The sequence below is a fragment of the Triticum aestivum genome, chromosome 7D (genome assembly GCF_018294505.1).
Source record: "Triticum aestivum cultivar Chinese Spring chromosome 7D, IWGSC CS RefSeq v2.1, whole genome shotgun sequence".
Lineage (NCBI taxonomy): Eukaryota > Viridiplantae > Streptophyta > Magnoliopsida > Poales > Poaceae > Triticum > Triticum aestivum.
This window is the reverse complement of record NC_057814.1, coordinates 89821814-89829432: the sequence shown is the minus strand read 5'-3', so window position 1 is coordinate 89829432 and position 7619 is coordinate 89821814.

Genomic DNA, 7619 nt, shown 5'->3' with positions numbered 1-7619 from the left:
GCATTAGAGAAGCAACAATTTAATCTTTTACTTTAGTTCTATTCACTTTTAAAAGAGCACTTTTATTTTTATTTGCAACAGAAAAACATGAATAAAAAATTCATGAACTTTTCTTTTCTGAAACATTACTTTTACTTTTCTAGACATAATTTTCTTTTGATAATTTTGCATAGAAAATGGTATGAAATTTGCCCAGAAACTGGACAAAAAATGCAGTTGGCCCGGCGTGCGTCTGCGCCATCGCCCAGCGCGCGGCTGTGGCCTGGCCACCCTTTTCGGCCCAGCGGCCTGCTCTAGCACGCTAGGGTTAATCACGGCCGTCCGCGGGGATCCAACGGCCACGCGCGCATCTAGGTCAAACAAAACCGGCCAGCGCTGCCGCTCCCAACCCTAGCCCCATTCTCTCCTCCCCCCGCGCGCCTCTCCTTTCTCTCTTGCTCCCGCGGCGGCGGAGCTGCTCCAGCGGTCCAGCCGCGCTGCCAGCAAGCAGGCGACGGCGTCGGCCGTCACTGCGCCGTGCGCCAGCTCTTCTTCCCTTTCCCCTTCCCCTCTGTCCTATCCTCCAACGACAGACAAAAAATGATGCGCGGAGCGGTCCTCTGCTCCCCTTCTCGTCCGTGGTTCTCTCTGACCGCCGGCCAGCCGCTGATGGTGAGGCTCCCCGGCGCGGCGAGGGTCCTCCTTTCCTTTCCCCTTCTCCATTTCACCCTCCGCGTCCAGCGACAGAGAGAGAGAGAGAGAGAGAGAGAGAGAGAGAGAGAGAGAGGGAGACGCTCGGTCGAGCCCTCCTCTGCTCCTTTTGAAGACGACGACGGTGGAGGAAAGGGCTTCGCCCCGGCCGCCGACGACGGCGACGAACGTCACCGCGCCGCGCGAGCCTTATTTTCTTCCCCTTCTTTTTCTTCTTATCCACCACCGTACAGCAACAGAGAGAGTGATCCGGCGGCTTTCCGATGCGGCGCCCCCGCTGACCCCTTTGCCGGCGTGCACGAGCACCTCGAGGGTGAACGCGCTGCCGTCAAACGGCTCTGTGGTGGTGCCCTTTGCCCCTGTGGGGTGAGTTCTTCTTCCGAACGGCTCGGCTTGCCGATGCCCGTCCGGATCGAGAGGAATAGGCGCGGCCTTCCGGCGGCGCACTTTGCCCTTCTCCCCTCTTTCTTTTTGTTTTGGGGTTAGGGTTTCTCTCGGGAGGGGATTTCCTTTTCTTTTCTGTACCGAAAATCTTAAACCAATCTCTGGCTGATACCATTGATGGATCCTCTGGGTCGGGTAGGCTAGAATTCCGGCAACAGTGGTGATAGGTATTACCTTCTCCTTTGCCTGAAGAGCTACCGCCGGTGGCCATGGTGGGATGGTGGCGGCTGCGGTGGCAGAGAGTGGGTGAAGTGGTGGCGGCGCTTCCCATCAGCACTGCACTAACCCTAGATCGGTAGGGGATTAGGTGGGGTGTCCGGCGTTGCGACGAACCTCGTATTGCGAGCCGCCGACCCCACCTCTTTATAGGTTGAGCGCCCCCGATCAGGGCGCGGATCTAAGGGCCCGGTGGGCCGTTGGGCCCACATGGTGGAGATCATCCTAACATATTTATCCCAGCCACTCCAGCAAGCTTGGCAAGCAGTGGTTGCGGCACCGGGTTCTTGAAAAAACTCAGGTACGTCTTCATAGTGTCATCGTTGAACTCCTTGACGTCCTTGATCAGTCCCAAGCGGACACAGAACTGCGCTTGGGATTTCCTTGAAGCCACGAAGGATGACGCTGCAGCTGAATGCGTCCTTTGGCCACCTTGGTCATTGATGCAAATAGCTTTTTCTTGATCTGGGCAGTGGATGTATCTTTTTTTTTTTAGAACGAAGGCTCGCAGAGAGCCCGGCTTTGAATTAACAAAGCCATCAACCGGCCAGGAAATACAGACACACACAAACCCCCACGACTAAACGATACAAGGGGACACTCTAGGAGGCTTACAACTCAACGGGTCACACAAGCACAAAAAGAATACAGGAAAACAAAGCTCGAAGCTTGTCCTAGCCGAAGACTATAGCCAAACAGCCAACTAGGGATGAGGCACACACGAGCACGACGAGGACCTGCTTGCAACATAGAGTGGTGAGTGAGCCCGACCAACACCCAAGTAGAAGCCACCACACATCCGCCGTCTCTCACGCCGCAGAGGGACCCTTCCCTCTCGCCATGGCTCGCAAGGCGCCGTACCCGGCGGACTTGAGAGACGCTCACCCTAGAGCAGGGGACGTGTGAGCTTCGGGACCTGGAGCAGCCGCAGCACTTCACCACATGAACATTCGAGCACTCCGCGACTGCCGCATCGCCACAACCTAGAACGCCTGAGAGCTGCAGGAAAACCACCTGGTGCAGCTACTGAAGAAGGCAGCAGAGGCATCAAGAGAACCGACAGGCCACCGAGAAGCATTGCCAGGCAGCCGAACGCCTACAGCCATGCCGAACCTAGTGACACCGCCGTCGCCGGACCACCCAAGCCACCCAAGCTCCGACCTTGAACCCCTCACCTGAACGCAACCCTCCCCAGGCGGCGCCCCCAAGGAGGAACACGACGCACAACGCGCCGTCACCGCCCAATCCAAGCCGGATTTTGGGCTTTCACCCGGGAGGAGGAACAAGGGTGGAAAGGGGAAGGGCCTCTGCAGCACCTCCAAGGAGGAGACGGCGTCGGGGACGTCGCTGCTGCCAAGCCGGCCACGCCGGCCAACGGTTTCCCGCGGCCCAAAACCAGACCACCGGTCACCCACCCACATCTTATCGGCGCTCGGAGGGAGGCAGGCAAGAAGCGGCGGGGACGAGGAAGACAGGGGAAAGGAGCCACCCTCAGATCTGACGAGGAGGGGAGACCTCCGCGCCGCCGCCGCCACGCGCCGACGCCTCACCACCCGCGTGGTCGAGGCCGCCGGCCAGAGCACACCCGCGAACGACGCCGGCCGAGACAGCGCCGCCGCCTTGCCAAGAAGGGCCGCCGCCCCAGATCCGAGGTCCTCCTCGAGGAAAGGAGCGACCGAGGCCTCGCCGCCACCTTCACGGGGGCGGCCGCACGCGCGGATCCGGCGGCTAACTCAGGTGGCGGCGAGGGAGGGAGGGTGAGGGAGCGGCGGCGCGACGGGGAAACCCTAGTCGCCGCCCGAAGCGGACGACGTGGGGGCCGCGCGCGGGGGGGGGGGGGGGATCTGGGAACTTCCTCTCGTTAGTGGATGTATCTTCTGAGGGAGGAACAGTCAGCAGAGATGGGGATAGCAGGGCTGCTACGCGCTCAACAAAGCGGCGCTGTCTGTCAGACGGGAGAGAGGCCACCCTTGAGATAATTGCATCAACCAGTTTCCAGATGGATCAGTCTCTTGCGTCCCCTGACTGAGCATTGTTGGGCAAGCTGCGTCCCAGGCCCAAAACAAATTTTCTTAAGCCCACTGGGAGGTGGCCCTTGCACTGCAGAGAAGTCAATGGCTGGCGTTCTCGCCACATAAGCATCCCAACTGCTAACTGGATGCACTTGGCCCCCTCCACTGCTGAACTTGGCCTGTCTAGTAGTACTCCCTCCATGTCAAAATATAGTGCGCCCGCGTTTCCCGAGGTCCAACTTTGACATAAATTAAATCAACGAGACCGACTGCGGCAGGAGAAAAAATTATATAGTTGAAAACTTCTTTTGAATACGAATTCATTGGTATAACTTTTGCTCCCGCCGCAGTCGGTCTCGTTGGTTAAATTTATGGTCAAAGTTGAAGCACGGGAATAGAGGAAGCACTATATTTTGGAACAGAGGGAGTAGCATTTACCACTGTGTCTACAGCCGGCAGATGGCTCCTCTCCTGGCCCCATTGTCCTGACGTTGCAGCATCTTGTATCCCCAAAGCTTGGTCTAACCAGTGGCCATCCCCAATGTGACAGTGTTGCAGGTTGCCTGGCATGGAGATCCCAAGGTCCCCGAAAGAGCTGAAAACTGCATCAGGTGACATGTTCCTGGGCTGTGCAGTGGTTTCAGCCTGCTCATGCTGCAATGGGGGGAAACCCGAAGCAGCAGCCAGAACCTCCTCCAGTGGGGACAGGTGCGACTGGCGACGAAGGCAGGGTGTCGTCCCGCTGCAACCTGCCCCAAGGTCCCTAGGCCAGGATCGTTGCCAGCGCTCTGTTGTGTCCACCACAGGGGCACACGCAGAAGAGGAGGCAGCCTGACCATGGAATGGAACCGCGGACGACTGAAGCGGTGCAGCCAAAACAGGGGCAGGCTAGTCAGTTGTATTACTTTTGAAAAATTGTCCGTCCTTTGCTTTTATAGTGAGCTTTTGTAATATCTACAGTTTCATGGTCACAATAATAGGTAGTATTTTCATTTTGGATCTCTTGTCTCTAGTGTTGTCTTAGCCTGCTTCTTAGGTATTTTTACTGTTTTCATGTCAATGTGTAAGAGCTTGATGCACGATTTTATCTTTGGTAATAACAATTTTTTTAGCCTACTCCTTAGATTGTTTTCCTTTTTTTCATAGGTCATCGTTGTAATTTTACACGTTGGACTTTTGTATTTTGACTTGAGCAATTCTTGCATCGTCATTGGTCTGTATTTCCAGCTCTTTCTACACTGTAATTTTTCTTAGATCAATGTTGTAATTTTTCAATTTCGTTTTCTACTGTATTTATCTAGTTCTTACATCAGTGCCCCATGTATTTCCAGCTCTTTCTAAATTTACTAACTTCCATAGATCAACGATGTAATTTACACTTTCTATATTGCTGTAATAAAGCTTTGTAATCTCTATTTTATGTCAAATAGACAGTCCCTTTATTTGTTGTTTTGTTTCGCACTGTATTTCCCAGTGGCGTTACGACTTCTCTACTACTAGTAGGGAGCATGAAGTCAATATAGAGCTATTCCAACGCTGCAAGAGGAAGGATCCGACGGCCCACCACCCGATTGATTTCTTCAGGAAATCAGTCGGCTAATTTGTAGCAGCCGCCACTCATAATACATGCATACGACTCCTATCAAGTGGATACAAAAACATTGACGGTAAGTTTATTTTTGCAGTTCTTTTTAACGTACTTTACTATTTTTAAATATTTTTTTGGAAAACTCTTATATGATTATGTTAGCCTAGTCAGCATATTCTTTCGGTTGTTAAAATTTTGTAAGACTAAGTACCAAAAAACTATCATGTAAGTAAGAAAAATGTAATATAAATCCAGGGAAAGAATCTGATTTTTTTTTGTACTTAATAAGTAGCATCAATGCTTTCTATCAAATTACAACTCAATCGTTTCTTATTAACTTTCCTCTCCTCTAGTATACTACTCCATTTCCCTTTCTTTAACTTTCTCTTCTTTGTTTTTTCCTTTGCTCTCTTTCTCCATTATCTGTTGCTCTTCCTTCCGCGGGCTTCTTAGATTTAGTTTTATTTCATTTTCTGAAACCTAATGAACAGCCACATTCATAGGATTTTCAGTGTAATTACACTTCTATTACAGTGTAAATTCAAGGGTAATTACATAGTAATCATATGCAATTTTCAGTGTCAACCATAGTGCAATTACAACGAGTACACAGTAATTTAGGGGTAATTACACTGTAATTTTCAGGGCAATCATAGTACTAATATTTACTGTAATTACAGTCTAATTTCAGGGGTAGTTACACTGGATTTTTTCAGGGGCAATCAAGTACTAATTTTTACTGTAATTTCAGGGTAGTTACACTGGATTTTTTTCAGGGGTAATCACTGGGAATTGTAATTTCAGGTGTATTTATAGTGTAAATTAAGGGTATTTACATTGTAAGTTCAGGGAAATTACAATATAGTTTCAGTTCAATTTTGCAGTGACTTTCACTGTAATTACACTGTAAATCACATTGCACTTACACTGCATGTTCATGGCAATTACGTTGTAATTTGAGGGAAGTAACAGTGTAATTTAAATGCATACTTTCAGTGTAATTACCCTGATTATTACAATGTACATTGAGAGAAATTTCAGTGCAATTTGCAGTCTACTTTTAGTATATGTACACTACAGTCTTAGGGTAATCACACTGTAATTCCAAGGTTATTATTTTGAGGGCAATTTTTTTCTGGTTTGTCGGGGTTTGTCTTTGTTGGGTAGTATTTGATCATTTTGGAGAGCAAGCGGGCAACATTATCAAGCCAGAACCAAATCCCCTCCCCCGACGCCACCCGCGGGGCGTCGAGGAGGGCCTTCGATCTCCGTCACCAGCAACCCTCCGCATCCCTCCTCCAGCCTCGCCGCCGCCAAAAGGCGCGGCCGGGCGAAGCCCGACCGGCGCCGGTGGCGGCGGGGCTTGGCTTCTCCCTCGCGCGGCGGGTGTGGCGCGGGCCGACCTCCTCGTGTCAGGGCGCGGCGGCGTTCCGGCGTGCTTCTTCGGCACGGACGTGGCGGCGACGTGAAGGGCTACACAGCGGAGGTGCGTGTATGGGCAGCGGCGGTTGTTCGGCCGGCGGTCGGCGCGGGCCGCGGCGGCTATGGCCGGTGGGTCTTCTGCTTCTTGGCTCCAGGGGCCGGCGGCGGTGGTGCCCTGCTACTGGCTAGGGCTTGTCCAGGGCCTTGGCAGGAGCGGGGCTGGCGTGCCTTGCGGGCTTTGGCAGTGCTGCAGCTGGGGCTTTGCGGGCAGCGTAGCATGGTGGTGGCGGCCTCCTGCCCCCGGAGATGTGCCTACGGTGCGCGGGGCTGGGCGGGCGCTGGTGGTGCGTCGCCGGCCGCACGCGCAATGGGGTCGGCGCAGATCTAGGGTTTGTGCTCGGGCGGGCCAGATCGAGGCCCGGGGCAGATCAGAGCTGCTGCTTCGGGTAGGAGGTGTCGGGCCTGGCCTGGGATGTGCTCGCGGTTCCTTGCGGGCACGGCGGTCGTTGGTGGTGGTCGGGGACATCGCTTCTCCGTTGGGCAGATTGGTGCCGATGACCATGGTTGAGGCGTCGCGCGAGCGGGCTCGGCGGCGGCCGTCGGTAGTCATGGGGTTGTGTCCCCCCCCGGTCCATCGGTACTGGCTGGGGACGCGGGAGTGGACGCCCCCTACTGTGGGGGCATCGACCCAGATCCCGTGACTAATGCCGGGCTAGGAGTGAAAGGAGACCCCTTTCTTTCCTCCTCCCAAGGTTGGTGCTCCGTGATGTGGACGGATGGTGGTGGCTCGGACATGGATGCCGGAGCGGCGGCTTCGGATGGCGGTTCGCATGGTTGGCTTTTAGGCAGGCACCATGTCGGTGGTGGTGGCTTTCTCTCTTGGTCATGTGGGCGGCAGGAGAGTGGCGATGGGTGGCCCGGGCATTCTCCCTGTCTTTGGCAGTGGTGTCGTCCCGATCCTGACTTGGGACGCTAAACTCATTGCACCTGTCCTGAAGATCTCGTGTGGTACAGGGGAGCTGCCGAGCGAAAGCTCTGCGCTCTGTCATCGACGACGGTGATGCTTGCGGGCGCCGCTATCTTCCTGAAGACGTCGTCGTGGTGCTCCTCGTCGTGCCAGGGTTCCGGGTGAAGACCCAAGTCCCTTTTGGACTCGGCAACGGCGACGCTCTGCGCCGTTTTCCATCCTGGGGGCGTTGTCATGGAGCTTTGATGTTTAGGGAGTGTGTGATGTTGTACTCGGTGCT